Below are 17,095 nucleotides of genomic sequence, written 5' to 3' on the forward strand. Positions count from 1 at the left end.
AATGGGTGCTGCCGATGTGAAAACAGGGTGGGGCTCCTCAACAAGTTAACAGTGGAGTTACCATATGACCCAGCAATTCCACCCCAAATAACTGAAAGCAGGGTCTCAAAGAAAACACCCATGTTCATAGCAGCATTGATCATAATAGCTAAAATGTGGAAGCAGCCCAAGTGTCCATTAATGGATGAATGGATAAGCAAGATGTAGTATATCCATACAATGGAATGTTATTCAGCTTTTCAAGAGAAGGGGATTTGGACACATGCTACAATATGGTTGAAAGTTGAGAACATAAGTGAACTAAGCCAGTCACAAAAAGACGTTGACTATATGGTTACAATCAAATCCATAGAGACAGAAGGTACGATGGTGGTGGCCAGGGGCTGGGGGAGGGGGAGTTACTGGGTAATGGGCATAGAGTTTCAGTTTTGCAAGAGGAACAGAGTTCTGGGGACGGATGGCAGCGACGGTTGCACAACAGTGTGAATGTACTTAATACCCCTGCACTGCACACTTAAAATGGTTATGGTGGTAAATTTTATGCTATGTGTATTTTACCGCAATTTAAAATCATAAAAAAACGAAAACAAGCCAACAACACATTTGTGGGCCAGCTTGGCTCTAGAATTTTCAGGTGTGTCGGTTAAATATTCAGATACTTCAGATATTTAATGTATTGACTTAGCTACACACAGATATTTTAAAATCACATATTAGCTAAAACAATACACCACTTTAGAAGAGTAGCTTTGTCCACTCTGTCATATTTCATTAAATAATGATGTTCTACTTTCTGCATTACACTCCGCCCACACACCTCTTCATCACTGTCCCTGTGATCACGCTCTGAGTGTCCCCTTCCACTTTCCAGTGTGACTACCATCTAAAAGTGTTCTCAACAGGCACCTGAGACGCTGTCCCCAAAATTTAACCCAGGTCCCAATTAGCCATCTGCCAGATACTAGATGGTGCAGGTCCGTTTCATCTCTTCATATGCATGCAGAAAAATACACAAATATTTTGATGAATTTTTCACAAACAGAACCGATCCATGTAACCAGCCCATCTAGATCAAGAGAAAGAACATGCTGGCAGGAGGCGGCGGCAGCCTCGGCCAAGAGAAGATGGCGGACGGTGTGGACCACATAGACATTTACGCGGATGTGGGCGAAAGAGTTCAACCAGGAAGCTGAATATGGTGGGCATGATCAGATAGATTTGTATGATGATGTCATCTCTCCATCTGCAAATAATGGAGATGCCCCAGAAGACCGTGATTACATGGATACTCTCCCACCAACTGTTGGTGATGATGTGGGTAAAGGAGCAGCACCAAATGTTGTCTATACATATACTGGAAAGAGAATTGCATTGTATATTGGATATCTAACATGGTGGACAACAGGTGAAGACTTAACTGAAGCAGTTCATTCTTTGGGAGTAAATGATATTTTGGAGATAAAATTTTTTGAAAATCGGGCAAATGGCCAGTCAAAGGGGTTTGCCCTTGTTGGTGTTGGATCTGAAGCATCCTCAAAAAAGTTAATGGATCTGTTGCCTGAAAGAGAACTTCATGGTCAGAATCCTCTTGTAACTCCATGCAATAAACAGTTCCTGAGTCAATTTGAAATGCAGTCCAGGAAAACTACACAATCAGGACAAATGTCTGGGGAAGGTAAAGCTGGTCCTCCAGGAGGCAGTTCACGTGCAGCATTTCCACAAGGTGGTAGAGGACGGGGACGTTTTCCAGGGGCTGTTCCCGGTGGCGGACAGATTTCCTGGACCAGCAGGACCAGGAGGGCCACCCCCACCTTTTCCAGCTGGACAGACTCCACCACGTCCACCCTTAGGTCCTCCAGGCCCACCTGGTCCACCAGGTCCTCCACCTCCTGGTCAGGTTCTGCCTCCTCCTTTAGCTGGGCCTCCTAATTGAGGAGATCGCCCTCCACCACCAATTCTTTTTCCTGGACAACCTTTTGGGCAGCCTCCATTGGGTCCACTTCCTCCTGGCCCTCCACCTCCAGTTCCAGGCTACGGCCCCCCTCCTGGCCCGCCACCTCCACAACAGGGACCACCTCCACCTCCAGGCCCCTTTCCACCTCGCCCACCTGGCCCTCTTGGGCCACCCCTTACACTTGCTCCTCCTCCGCATCTTCCTGGACCACCTCCAGGTGCCCCACCACCAGTTCCACATGTGAACCCGGCTTTCTTTCCTCCACCGACTAACAGCGGCATGCCTACTTCAGATAGCCGGGGTCCACCACCAACAGATCCATATGGCCGACCCCCACCATATGATAGGGGTGACTATGGGCCTCCTGGAAGGGAAATGGATACTGCAAGAACACCATTGAGTGAAGCTGAGTTTGAAGAAATCATGAATAGAAATAGGGCAATCTCAAGCAGCGCTATTTCAAGAGCTGTGTCTGATGCCAGTGCTGGTGATTACGGGAGTGCTATTGAGACATTGGTAACTGCAATTTCTTTAATTAAACAATCCAAAGTATCTGCTGATGATCGTTGCAAAGTTCTTATAATCTCTTTGCAAGATTGCCTTCATGGAATTGAATCCAAGTCTTATGGTTCTGGATCAAGACGTGAATGATCAAGAGAGAGGGACCATAGTAGATCACGAGAAAAGAGTCGGCGTCATAAATCCCTTAGTAGAGATCGTCATGATGATTATTATAGAGAGAGAAGCAGAGAACGAGAGAGACACCGGGACCGGGACCGAGATCGGGACCGAGAACGGGACCGAGAGCGCGAGTATCGTCATCGTTAGAAGAAGCTGAAGGAAGAGGAACACCTTCCCAGACAAAACAGTCTTCATGGGGGAAAAATGACGCTTGTCCAGCAGTTTGCTTCTTGTGATTGAACTGAACCTGTAAGGATTCATGGATAAAATGAACAGGAATAGATCTGAATAAAGCAAATCTGCATAAATGGTAACCAGTAGCTCTACTTTTATTTTTTTATGTTGCTTAACTGTTTTATTTGAAGGAAACCAGTGTGATTTAAAAAGTTATAGCTTTTGCAACTTTATTACTGGTTATATACATTTGGCCATTATAATGTGCAAGCAATTGGAAAAAAACGTCAAGTAAATGCTTGTTTTTATAGTAGTTTGTTCTTGTTAAAAATGTTCATATGATAATGTCTGTAAACAGCACCACTTTGATTACAATAGACGTAGTGTTGTAATAGACTGTTTAATGGGGGAAAAAAAAAAAGAGAAAGAACATGCCCAGCTCACCAGAATCCACCCTCACTCCAGATTCCCTCCTGGCCACTATCCCCCACCCAAGTGGAACCACTGGCCGGATTTCTAACACCAGAGGTTGGTTTGACCTGGGTTTTTTTTTGTTTTGTTTTGTTTTTTAATCCCTCCTCTTGACTTCATTTCTTTATTTGCAATATAGGGATCTTTTTAAAAAATGTTGTTTATTGTGGTAACGCATATATTATTAAAAAGTTGCCACTGAAACCATTTTTAGTTGTACATTTAGTGACATTAATTATATTCACAACATTGTGCGACCGTCATCACTGTTTCCAAAGCTTTTCCATCACCCCAGACAGACCCTTTAAGCATAAAGCAATAATTCCTTATTTCCCCATCACCCTGGACCCTGGTAACCTCTACTCTACTCTGTCTCCAGATATTTCATATAAATGGAATCATCCAGTGTTTGTCCTTTTGTGACTGGCTTATTTCACTTGGCATCATGGTTTCAAAATTTATCCACATTGCAGCAGGGGTCAGAACTCCATTTCCTTTTATGGCAAATAATATTCCATATAAGGATAGATATATGGATATACCGCATTTTGTTTATCTGTTCATCTGTTGTTCCCACCTGTTGGCTAGCTTAGCCTGCTTTTGAATTTTATATAAATGCAGTCATACAGCCTTTACTCCTTTATGTCTCGCTTCCTTGACTCATGTTTTTGAGATTCTTCTATGCCATTACCTGCAGTTATAGTCTGTTCATTTCTAATACTCTGTAGTATGTGTATGTTTATACCACAGTTATCCATTGTCCTGTCTAGGGACACTTGGTTTGTTTGGCTATCACAGGTAGTACCTAAAAGAGTACTTAATAGTACTAATGCTGCTATGTGTTTTGTCCCACATCGCAAAGCAATTAATTCAATTCTGACATCATCTACCTGGAGATAACATCGGAGCCCACAGGTTAAGGGCTCGGTCCTGCACGACTGCCCTCCCCCACCTGCTCAGATGCCCATAGCAAATCCAGGCTGTTACCTGTGCTTTGGATCCACAGGCCGTAGATCAGAGGTTCTAACGGCCCCTTCCTTGGGTTGGATTATTTTGCTAGAGCCACTTAACAGACCTCAGAGAAACATTTTCCTTCCTAGATTCACAGTTTATTATAAAAGGATCTAACTCCAAAACGGATGGAAGAGATGCACAGGGCAAGAGACTTCATTACATAGGTGTGGGCCATTAAATCATGGGCAGTGGGTGATTGAACGCAATCGCTAGCCCCTCTTCCTTTCTGGGGGGGGGGGGGGGGGGGGGGGGGGGGGGGGGACTAAACTTTCCAAGTCTCTAATCACTGATTGGTTTCCCTGGCAACAAGCCCCCATCCATAGGTAACTTGGGGGCTTGCCAAACATCACCTCGTTAACATAACAAAAGACATCTTATAGTTCCCATCACTTAGGTAATTCCAAGGGTCTTAGAAGTCATGTGCCAGGAACCTTGAAGAAGACCAAATGTTTATTTCTTATTAGAAATCACAATCACACAGTGCTGCTATGAATATTCATACACATGCCTTTTCATGAACAGGTATATGCATATTTGCCGAGTCTATATCGAAGAGTGAAGCTGCTGGGTCAGGGAGTGCAGCTGTGTACAGCTCTCACAGATGATGCCAGACAGTTTTCCAAAGTTTTGCCCTTTGTATTCCCATCAACAGGGTGTGAGAGTTCTGGTTGCTCCACATCCTTGTCAACGCTTGATAGTGGTTTTCTTCTTTTCTTTCTTTCTTTCTTTTTCTTTCTTTCTCTTTCTTTCTTTCTTTCTTTCTTTCTTTCTTTCTTTCTTTCTTTCTTTCTTTCTTTCTTTCTTTCTTTCTTTTTCTTTCTTTCTCTTTCTTTCTTTTCTTTTCTTTTTTTTTTTTTTGCATTTCAGCCCTTCTAGTGGGTTAATGGTATTGCATTGTTGTCCTAATCGGAATTTTCATAATGGTTAATGGAGTGTGTTTTCATATGTTTGTTGGTTATTGGGGTATCCTTTTTTAATGAAGTACTGACCGAGTTATGTATCCATTTTCCTTTTGGATCATCTGCTTTTTTGTCTCATTGTTCTGTGGGAGTTCTTTGTATATTTTGGTTACAAGTCTTTAGTTGGACATGTGGATTGCAAGTATCTTCCACTCTGTGGCTTCCTGTTTATTTTGTTAATGGTGTCTGGTGAATGGGTGCTCTCAATTTTTAAAGCATTGCTTTCTAAAGTAATTTTTGAAAGGTTTGTTTACAGGCTTCTTTAACACTTGCAATTGTGAAGTCATATCCCCAGGAAAAATACTAAATCTGTGTTAAATGTCTTTGCCTCCTTTTCTCCCCCCAACTCGTTCTGCTGGGTGTCCGCCATAAACATCCAAAATTAGAATTTGCTGAGGTCATTTCAGGCTATTGTGTCTTCTGCAAATAGTACTTCCTTGTTTAAAATAAAGGAATCAGAAAGCTTCAGGTAATGGGAGAGACCCTATCAAAATTTGTATAGAAAGAGACTCCTTTTTGGAGAGATTTGTTTGGAAGGAAGGAAAAAATGTATTCTAACATGGCTGGTCTGTACGGAAGCGTTTGTGGTTCTACGGTTGGAATAGAATACTGAAAATACCCAAATGTCCTAATTATGGTATCTTCATTCAGTGGAATAGCAAAGAGCTATTCAACAAAGAGAAGCTGCATTTATGCATAAGAATATAGACTTAAGGGGCGCCTGGGTGGCTCAGTTGGTTTAACGTCTGCTTTTGGCTCAGGTCATGATCCTGGGGTCCTGGGATCCAGCCCTGCGTCTTCCCAGCCCTGCGTCTTCCTCTCCCTCTGACCCTCCTCCCGGCTCCTGCTCTTGCTCGCTCGCTCGCTCTCTCTCTGAACAAATAAAAAAAATCTTAAAAAAATTAAAAAAGAATAGAGACGTAAGAGGGGGAGAGGCCGGGAGTGGGACAGTGTGTGTGATAAACCCTGTGCATGCGTCCCTTCTTGTATATGCAGTCTGCTGGGAAAGAAATCACACCCGTGGCAGCAAGGGGGTGGGGATGCAGAGGTGGAAGGGAGAGTCACATTCCTTTGCAAATTATTTGGGACATTCAAAATATTTTTTAACCCACGCCATCTATTATTTAGTCCAAAAAAAATATTTAAAAATTTGAAAAAATACAAAATAGGGAAACTTGAAAAGAAATAAATACTTTTTTTCAAAGATTTTATTTATTTATTAGAGAGAGACAGCGCACAAGGAGGGAGGAGGGGCAAAGGGAGAGGGAGAAGCAGGAGCTGGGAGCCCGATGAAGGGCTTGATCCCAGGACCCTGAGATAGTGACCTGAGCCGAAGGCAGACGCTTAACCGACTGAGCCACCCAGGTGTCCCATGAAATACTTTCATCCTAAGAAATATATGCAGTCATTTTGTCTGAGCCCTGAATGGTTCCCTTCCAACCCATCAAACTTCTCCCTGCCCCCTTACTATTGGAGTAAGGACCAAGGTGAGGGCTAACCATAGGGGTGTCTCCCTTTGGGACTTTACTGTCAGCAATGGGGGACCCAAAGTGTGGCAGACTCAGGGCCTGTTTCTCCATGAGGCATAATGGGTGCAGTGCCTAGGGTCCACAGTTGTTCTACGGGCCCATGGAAATGTTTTAATTAACTTAAAATCACGAGAAAGGAGCGCCTGGGTGGCTCAGTCAGTTAAGCGTCTGCCTTCAGCTCAGGTCATGATCACGGGGTCCTGGGATTGAGCCCCACATCGGGCTCCCTGCTCAGCGGAAAGTCTGCTTCTCCCTCTGTTCCTCTCCTCACTCGTGCTGTCTCTCTCTCTCTCTCTCTCTCAAATAAATAAATAATCTTTAAAAAATAAATAAAATAAAATCACTAGAAAAAAAGAGAATACAACCCAGCCTGGATTATATTTGTCTTCATACCAATTCAGTCATAAAATATAATTTTATACAATTATGGGTATATATATATTTTTTACAAGGAAGGGGCTTGTGATGGATGGCATAAACATGCGTAGAAAGACATAACGTGGCCCTAGCTACATAGCAAATACTTTAGGTTTGGGGACCATATGGTCTCTGATGTGACTGAACCCTGCACAGTAGTACCCCCACCCCTTATCTGTGGGGGGATGCATGAAATCACGGATAGAAGTGAACCTGTATATACTATGTTTTTTCCTATACATACATGCCTACAATAACATTGTTGTTGTCATTGTTAAAGATTTTATTTATTTGACAGAAAGAGAGAGCACAAGCAGGGGGAGCGGCAGGCAGAGGGAGAAGCAGGCTCCCTGCTGAGCAAGGAGCCAGATGCAGGGCTCCATCCCAGGACCCTGGGATCATGACCTGAGCCGAAAGCAGATGCTTAACCACGGAGCCACCCAGGCGCCCCTAAAGGTTTTTTTTTTTTTTTTTTTGAGATTTAAAAAAAATATTTTTAAGTAATCTCTACACCCAGTGTGGGGCTCGAACTCACCATGCCAAGATCAAGAGCCGCGTGCTCCACCGGCTCAGCCAGCCAGGCGCCCCCAAGTTTAATTTATAAATCAGGCACAGTAAGAGATGAACAACAAAACTGATGATAAAATAGAGCAATTATAACAAGATACTGTAATACAAGTTAGGTGAACGTGGTGGCGTCTCTCTCTCTCTCCCCCTGTCCCCTTACTGGGCTGTGCGCACCCTTCTTCCCGCAGTGATGCTGGCTGATAAAACGCCCGTGTGAGGAGATGGGGTGAGGCCAATGACACAGGCATTGAGACGTGGCAGCATCGGGCTGCCGTTGACCTTCTAACAATTCCAGAGGGAGGATCATGTACTTCCGGTCCGCGGTTGACCTCGGGTAACTGAGGCTGTGGAAAGCGAAACCTCGGATGGGGGGGACGGCTGTACACAGCCGGCGAGGAATGGCGGCGATCCAACAAAACTTTATTTACAAAAACAGGTGGGGGGCAGGGTTTGGTCAAGGGCCAGCCCTCTGCTGTGAGGGCAGGTCCGTTTCTGCACTTGTTAATGAGTAAAAGGACTGGGAGAGGGGGATTGCCACCAGGCCTGGCCCCTCTGGTGGTTGCGTTGGTGTGGGTGGGTGGAGTAGGGTCCTGGGCTGGGGGGCACTTTGCATGTCACGCTAGCCCCTAACCTGCGTAGGGGCCTTGAGCCAGCTGCCGTCCCCTGCCGGGCCTCAGCTCCCTGTCTGTCAGATGGAGGCAGTACCTTCCATTTGCTGGACTATGAGGAGACAGTGAAATGGCACAGGGTACATGGAAGGGCCTGGAAGAGGAACAGGAGATTCCCACCGAGCAGCTCAGGGCAGGAACGGCCAGCTTCCCAGAGGCCTGGCAGCCCAGGGAACACACTTTGGCAGAGGAAAGAAGGAGGTGAGGGCAGCCAACAACGTGACCCGAAACACAAACAGTCCCCAAAGAGGGGCCGAAACTCTTAGGTTGGTGAAAACACGCTTGTCAGGTTTTTGTCCTGCCTTGGAGCAGGACGGGGGCGGGGAAGGTGCGGCAGGCCGGTCTCCGACGGCAGGGGCCTGGGCATGGGTCCAGACAGGGGTTCCCCGGGCGCACCCGTGTGCAGTGGGTGGTCAGCCGGGACGCCGGCTCCGAAACTGCAGCTTGCACCTCAGGAGCCAGACGCCCAGCCTCAGGGAGGGAGCCCTGCGTTCCTGTCTCTCCCAGGGCTTTGCCGTGGTCTGGTCAGGCTGTTCAGGTCAGGTGGTCCACCGTGACCTGGAAGGGCAGTTTGGAAGCATGTATTAAGATAGACAAGATGCATTTCCAGGGGCCTGGGGGATTTGACCTTCTCTCTAGTGTAATGAACGGAGCCCTGGCAGGATACAGAATTCACTCCAGGCAGGCCAAGTAAAACATGGAGTTTTCATGACTTACACAGGTGTCGTCAGGTGTCACTGGACGCCACGAGAGAAGCTGAGAGACTAGACTAGCCCAGAGGTCAAGGCGAGGGAGAGTATCGCCTGAGCCCATTTCGAGGGTCTGCCTGCGGGGAGCTGTTTACCGCTGCCAGAGACTCTGTGAAGTGAAGTGAAGCCAAGCGGGGCTAGGGTGAGATGGGGAAGGTGCCCAGCCCTCCTTCTCTTCTGCCCTACAGACAACGACAGGCACCTTCTATTAGTGGAACAGAGGCCAGAGGGCGAGCGAGCCTGTCAGGAAGTGTAGTTGCAGGGCCAGGCTCCCAGGGCAGGTGGAGCAGAGCAAAGCTGCATGGTTGGGGGCACATGGAGAAAAGCCTGGAGAAATGCTCTCCAGTATGCACAGGGAGGCGGGTACGGGAACAGCAAACTGCACCGGGGTCTGTAATATGAACACGTTAGGAGCAACCTATCGGCGGAGGGCATTGTTTTGAAAATCGATTACACCCAGACTGCGTGGGTCAGCCAGGCCCCGGGCGCCCTTAAGCTGCAGAGCTGACTTTACCCTGACATCGGCATGATTTAACACACACAGTTGTATTTTGCTCCACCTACGTGTCCAGTGCAGGTGAGGGTTGGGGGGAAGGCGAGTCTTCTGCTCCACACAGTCACTCAGGGAGGGACTCAGGCTGAGGCAGTCTCTGCCATCGTAGAGGGCACCCCCTTCTCCACAAGAAGCTTCAGGGATCAGCCCCTCAGGGGGAGGGAAAGAGGGTTGAAGCCGTTCTGTGTGAGCTGCCTCTCACCAAAAGTCCCACCTGCCGCTTCTACTGACAGCCCCATGTACAAAGGAGGTGGGGCCACCTTCCTGTACACTCAGGGAGGACGGGGAACCTTGCCATACTTATCCCTAGTGATCTCTTCTGCACAAAATGGAGAGCAGTGAAAAGGAACGAGGTCGATCTGTACATGCTGACATGGAAAGGTGTCCAGGACATAATATTGGGTGAAAACACAAACTGCAGAACACTGCACACAATATGATACCATTTATGTTAAGCAAACAAATGGGTCATAAAACAAATACTTCCTCGATGATGAATATATAGATATCGTCTATAAATGCACGGAAGTGTTCTGAAATGACCAACACCACACTGAAGGAGCAGTTACCTCTGAGCAGTAAGGAGGTTCTGGATTGTAGCCTTATCTGCAGTGTTTGCACTTTCTACACAGAGAATGGCTGCATATAGTGCAGGCGAGTAATTGAGTGAGGGCTGGGGCCACCTTCCTCCAGGGACCACGGGATTAGATCTGAGTCCAAATCTGCCACCAACTTTCTCTGGGACCCTGGGCAAACCATGGTGCCTTTTGGGACCTCAGTTTCCCCAATAGGAAATAGACCAGATGCACTTGAAGGCCCCTTTATGATACACTATGGTGCTAATTTCCCTTCTCCTCTGGCCTCTGTCCTCTGTGGTCCCCAGCAGAGCCCTCCCCCGCTGCCCCAACCCCCCCCCCCCACTGCCCCTCCGTGGCCGGATTCCATGCTGCCACATGGACGATTTCCAGAATCATCATCTATGTAAACATGCTTGCATGCTGTTCCATCAAAGAATATGCTGCATCTTATTTAACAAATGTCCTGTTATTGGATCCTTTGGTTGCTTCCAGTTACTCCCACTGCAAATAAAGGTGAATGAACATTTTTGCACACAAAGATCTTCTCATGTTTTGAAAATAGACTTCCTTCGTATTGGTTCCCAAACAGCTCGATGCATTTATGAAACTGAACAAGATCGTGTGTTTGCAAAGCCTTCTGTTAACTTGCAAGTTCACCTGGCCGTGAGGGAAAGTGAGTGGGGCTGTGCGTCGTGCGACCTAGCAGACCTTGGTGAGCAGAGCACTGTGGCTGGGGACGGTGTGTCTGGACTTCTAGAGCTGTCACTCTGCTCCCAAGTTGTATGTGACCTGAAGCAAGTCTGTTCTCACTGAGCCCCAGACTGGTGACGAACTGGATTAAGTGATGGTTGTGTTTGGTTACAAAGCACAGAAGTTCCAACTTAAATGATTGACTGAAGACAGTATTTATTGGCTCTTGCAAAAAAGTAAGGGTATTGACGTCAGGTCTGGCTATATCCAGGAGCTCAAACAGTGTCATCTTTCTGTCTCGTATCTCTGTTCCTTTATATGCTGCTCGCTTTCCATGCAGGCTCTTCCCACGTATGGGCCAGAGATGCCTTGGGTCACTGCCCAACCCTAGAAGGAATGCAGGAAGGGCTAGGGGACTCACTCCACCTAGTTCTCACCTGTCCTTACAGCTGGGGGTGGGGGAAGGGCAGCCTTTCTGCAGGTCATCAAATCAGAGTGGGAGAGGGCTGACTCTTTAGAGGAAAATCAAGGTGTGCAGCCAAGAAACAGGTGGATGGGTGCCGGGTGGGCAACACCACTGATACTGCCACAGTAAGCAGGGCCTTGCGTTTGCCTGAATTTAAGTACACTGTTGAACTGAATCCCCATCTTACAGCAAGGGCTGATTGCTCATGGAAGTGGCCAGAGCTGGGCTCTCACCCTGAATTTCTGAGCCCTGATCCAGGACTTTTTCTGATTCATCCCACTACCCCTTCTCTGATGCCCCTTGCAAATGTTCTAAAGTCTGCTCCTGCTGTGTGGGGTGTGGAGTGTGGGGTGTCTTTGTGGCCAGCCTCCCAATCAAATGGTGTGTCCCCTCCTGGTATCTGGGGACAAGGGGAAGATAGGAGCACAGCCCCCTCCCTCCCAGACCCCACCCCACCCAGGAAACTAAGTTCTGTTCTCTGGGACCCATTCCTTCGTGGGTGACATCACCTGCACACACAGCCCCTTGTCTACAGAATGGTTTCCTCTCCTTTAGGAACTGAGTCAGAGCCTCCAGTGGGGAGTTAGGGGTCGAGACGGGGAAAGAACCTTATATACATCAGGAAGGGCTGGAGGGGATTCTCGCTAGGCAATGAACACAGCTGGCATGGACGTCCTCCTGGAACTAGCATGGCTCCAGAGAACTCAGAGCACTGACTAGGGCCAGTACCCAGTTTTGTTTTGGCCTCAGTTTGCCCATCTGTACACGAGGGGCTTGGGCTGAGAACTTTGTAGCTCTAAAACTCATTGCTTAACAAAAGGCCAATTTCCTCACAATATAAAGAGTTCCTACAAATCAATAAGAAGAAACACCCTGAAAGAAAACTGGGCAGTGGGCATGAGCAGGTAATCCTCTCTCCCCTAAAAAATTCCCAAATTCTGCAAATTCAGCAGCAATCAAAGGACTATAGGTAAAACCAACAAAGCAACATTACTTTCACCAATCATTTTGATAAAAATGATCTCATGGGGCTCCTGGGTGGCTCAGTTGGTTAAGCGTCTGCCTTCGGCTCAGATCATGATCCCAGGACCCCGGGATCGAGCCCTGTGTTGGGCTCCCTGCTCAGTGGGGAGCTTACTTCTCCCTGTCCCTCTGCTCTTCTCTCTCTCTCTAATAAATAAATAAAATCTTAAAAAAAACGAACAACAAAAAAGTGATCTCATACCAAGTGTGTGTTGTCGGGGTGGAGACGGGGATGGGCACTTAGTCACTAGAGGGAAGTGCTACTTTCTTTCTGGAGAGTAATTTGTCAGTATGTAATAAAAGTCTTAGAACATCCTGGGCTGGTGATTTCACTTCTAGGACTCTCTCTGAAGGCAGGAGTCCTGGATGTTTGCAAAAGGAGCTTATCAAAATATATAGTAGCCAGAGAAATATTTTGAAATCAGAGATCATGCCACCTTCCTCCTAACCCCTTAAAATTCTCTAAAGCCTTCTTGTCAGGCTTAGAATAAATCCAACACTTGACTCCATTGCTTGGACCTACCCCCACTCACTCTATCCTCACCACCTCCCCTTTGTCATGCTGCTTGTCTGCTTTCTTCCTTAAACACTCCAGGCCTGGTCCAGCCTCAGGATCTTTGCACAGCCTATTCCCTCTGCCTGGGATGTCCGTCTCCTTCAAATGTGAGCCCCATGAGGGAAGGTCTCTGTGTTATTCACTGCTGGATCCTTGGTCTGACTCCTGACATCAGCAGACGTTTATTGAATAAATGAACAGTCAAGAGCACGAGCTTTGGGGTCAGAAGCAGATGTGGGCTTGAGTTCGCCACTGATTAGCTGTGTGACCTTGAGCAAATTCCTTCACCTCTCTGAGCCTTGTGCTCTTCTGGTACGAAGTGGAAACAGAAAAACTACCCTGTGAAGCATATAATGGCTGGTGCAGAGTGAGCCCTTAAGAACTATTAGCAATAATTATGGATGTTTCTAAAATATTATCTGTAATTGCTGTGGGTTGAGGAAACTCCTCTGGGGCATCCATAGAATGCATTCAGCAAAAGGATGTTGTAGAAAATAACCTGTGGACACAAAAAGGGGTTAAAGGTATACCATTTACTCACTTCTTTCATCATTATGGGCGTATAATGCATGCTCAAAAAAATGCAAGCAACTGATAAAGTGAAAGTTTTCTCCATTGTTTGTTTCTCATCCGAAGCTCATGCTATATTAAATGGGAAAGAGGTGAAAAAACAACATGCCTGGTATGAACTCACTTTTTAAACATAAACTATGTTAATATATACTCATAAGGGGAAGCCTGCGGGTTTACATTCAAATGTTAGGGCTGTTTGGCGGGAGAGTAGAAATTATTGGCATATTTCGTCGTCATCTTTGCCTTTTCTATGGTTTCCTGATTGTCCTCGATGGCTATGTATTACCTTTTGCAACCTGGAAAAGCCAGGGAACAGTTAACTGAGCCTCCCCCACTCCCCACACCTGCCACCATCTGGCTCCTTGATTTCCAGGGCCTCCTGGGAAGACTCGGGTGCCCCATGTTGTCTTAGGCAGCATTACTGAGGCTGGGGGGTTGTGTCAGGGACCTGAGAGAGAGGCCTGGTTCTCAGTAAACATTCAAGGGTTGAAGAGATACGTGCCTTGTGGTCATGGGGTTTGGCACTATCCTGTGAAGAGTCCTAGGTGGGCAAAAAGAAGGCATTAAGCTAAGCACAAGTTTGGAACCCTGGGCATCAGTCAGGGCAAAAATCTAAGAAGCCAAGACCCAAACCAGTAACAGCCCACACTGGCTTAGGAAATAAAGGGAGTTTATTGGTACATGACACTGAAAGCCTAGGGCCCTAGAGCTTCAGGCTTTGCTGGATCCAGGTACTCTAATGGTGCCTTCCAGAATCTTCAAGGCTCTGTTTCCCTCTGTGCTGTCTCTGCTCTGAGGCAGGCTCTCTACACATGGTGTCAGGATAACCCGCTAGCTCCTGCTGTAGTAGCTCAGCAATCCTTGCAGACACAGGACTTCTCTCTCCCAGGGGCTCCAGAAGAAGTCCTAGGGAGGCCCTGATTGGCCCGGCATGGGTTTTCTGCCCACCCCTGAACCATGAGCTGGGGTGCTGATTGGCTAGTCCTGGGTCACAAGATCATCTGGCCACCAAAGGAATGGGGTCAGCTCTACCAGAATCCGAGGCCTGAGAGGGAGGGAGGGGTTGTTCCCACAGGACAATGGGGGGGCTATTTGCAGAGGGCAGAGCTCCTCTCCATGATCTGTGCTCTGTGAAGCACAGACGTACCCTTTATCAGGAAGGCAGGATTAATCACAGCACCCTGCCCTCAGCTCTCCAAAGAGCAGAAGAAGGAGGTCCCATGTGGGGGTGGGCGTGGGGCGGGGAGGGGAGAAGGGGGTGGAAGAGAGTCCTGCCTAAGACCAGAAGACTGTTTCAGGGTCAGCGAGGGACCGTGGCCAAATCAGCCCCCTTCCAGACCTCAGTATCCCCATCTCTACAGAGAGGTGGATCTGACCGGAGCCGACGGGTTTTAGGATGGTGCTGTGTGGTTTTGATGAAATGATTGGGGTATAGCTGCCTCTCCCTTTCCAGTGACTCGGAATGATTTCTTAATGGAATCCAGTGTATTGCTGTGATCCATGCTGACAGGGGACTGATACCGTTTTTTCCAGGAGGGGCCTTTTAGCCTGGCTGGAAATGAAGGGGGGGTTTGGAGGCTATTTCTGGCAGATGGAGGTGGGTGAACAGTGTGGGGGTGGGAGGTGTCAGGGGCCCCTGGGGGGAAACCTGAGTCAGGGTCTGGGAAGAAGGGCTGGTGCCGAGGGCGAGGAGGGGCTCGGCAGCTGGGAGGGGAGCTGGTGGGACAGGAATGTCCCTCCTCCTGGCACCTGTCCCCCGGCTCCTCGACCTTTGACCACATCCCACAAATACCCCCAGGGGAGAAAGGCTAGGAGGTAAGCCTCCTCAGTGCAGTCAGTCAGGTACACCCGCAGGTACACCCGCACCTAAAATAGAGGTATTAGTAACAAGCTATTTAGAGTCTGACACGGGCCAGAGGCTGTTCTAAGTGTTCACAAGGCTTCACTCGGTCAAGCTCCCCAAGTGTATGAGCTACGCATGCTCTTAGCCCCATTCTACAGATGGGGAATCTGGGCTCAGAGACATGAAGTGCCCTGCCCAAGGACACACAGCTCCTGAGCAATGGGGCCACTGGGTGCCTGTAAGGATGGGCGGGCTACCATTTGCGGTGACATGGGTGGCGCTAGACGGTATTATGCTAAGTGAAATAAGTCAGTCAGAGAAAGACAAATACCACATGATCTCGCTCATATGTGGAATTTGAGAAAGAAAGCAGATGAACATAAGGGAAGGGGGAAAAGAAAAAAAGGAGAGAGGGAAACAAGCCATAAGAGACTCTTAACGACAGAGAACAAACTGAGGGTTGCTGGAGGGGAGGGAGGTGGGGGATGGGCCAGATGGGTGATGGGCAGTAAGGAGGGCACTTGTTGGGATGAGCACTGGGTGTTGTGTGTCAGTGATAAATCACTGAATTCCACTCCTGAAGCCAATATTGCCCTGTATGTTAACTAACTAGAATTTAAATTAAAAAAGAAAAAAGAAAAAAAAGGATGGGTAGGCTAGGCTTGGAGACAAGGAATGGTCAGGACACAAGTGCTGGGTGAGCCGGAGGAGGAAGGAAACTCAACTATCTTGAGGAGGGAGTGTGGGAATCTGGAAAAGGCAAGCCTTCATCGGGGCCTTGAAGGATCGATACAATTGAGACAGCATGAAATGTGCAGGGAAGGGTTTTCCGGTAGGAGGGAACAGCATAAACTGAGGCACAGAGGCAAGCCAGGGCAGGGGACAGTTGGGACAAGGCAAGCAGCCTGGCAGGGGCCTCTACCAGTGCTCGGTGGGTCACAAGAAAGGCACTTTCTGCCCTGAAAGTGCCATGAGGCCTGGAATCTCCGGCATTTTCTGGGAGAGCCGAGGGGTGGCAGACCCCTCCCCTCTCTTGTGGTTTCACACGTTGGAGGGTAAAGCCTGGCAGCTTTGGGCCCCAGAGGCAGGACTGGACATCGTGGAGGCACAGAGAGCCCTGTTCCTCTCGGACCTACGTGGAGGAGTCCACTGCAGTCTGGGAGGCTGTGGATGGACAGGAAGCTGGCCATTCCTTCCCGTGAGCCAGAGAATGGCCTCTGTGTGAGCCACAACAAAAAGGCTTTTCTGCCAAGTCGGAGGGGGAGGAAGCAGCCAGCTTGGCCCCTGCCCCAGCCTGAAAGGGGGCTCTGTTGGTGGCCCTGGGGTCTTCAGCCCCTAGAATGTGTGGGGAGGGAAGACCAGGGTGGGCAGGGGCCTCCTCATTGCTGTCTCTATTCTCCAGCAGCACCAGGGTAAGCTGGGGCTGAGCTGCTGTGCAAGTCAGTCTGTCTGGGTTCTTCTCCCAGCGTGGCTGTGTCCTGGCTGTGTGACCTTGGCCAAGTCACTTGACCTCTCTGAGCCCCACTTTTCTCATGAATAAAATGTAAGTGGGGGAGTGTGCAAGTCGACACTGAGCACTTGCCATGTGCCAGGCACCGTGGTGGCCGGCCGTGTACAGCCGCCCATCCTC

General features: G+C 48.2%; 1 pseudogene; it reads left to right on the forward strand.

The window, feature by feature from the left end:
• Positions 1-1,070: 1,070 nt before the first annotated feature.
• LOC112837083 (cleavage and polyadenylation specificity factor subunit 6 pseudogene) lies at positions 1,071-2,949 on the forward strand (annotated as a pseudogene).
• Positions 2,950-17,095: the final 14,146 nt, after the last annotated feature.

Source organism: Callorhinus ursinus, unplaced genomic scaffold (assembly GCF_003265705.2).
Source record: "Callorhinus ursinus isolate GAN/ISIS: 27379988/994484 unplaced genomic scaffold, GSC_fseal_2.0 scaffold37, whole genome shotgun sequence".
NCBI lineage: Eukaryota > Metazoa > Chordata > Mammalia > Carnivora > Otariidae > Callorhinus > Callorhinus ursinus.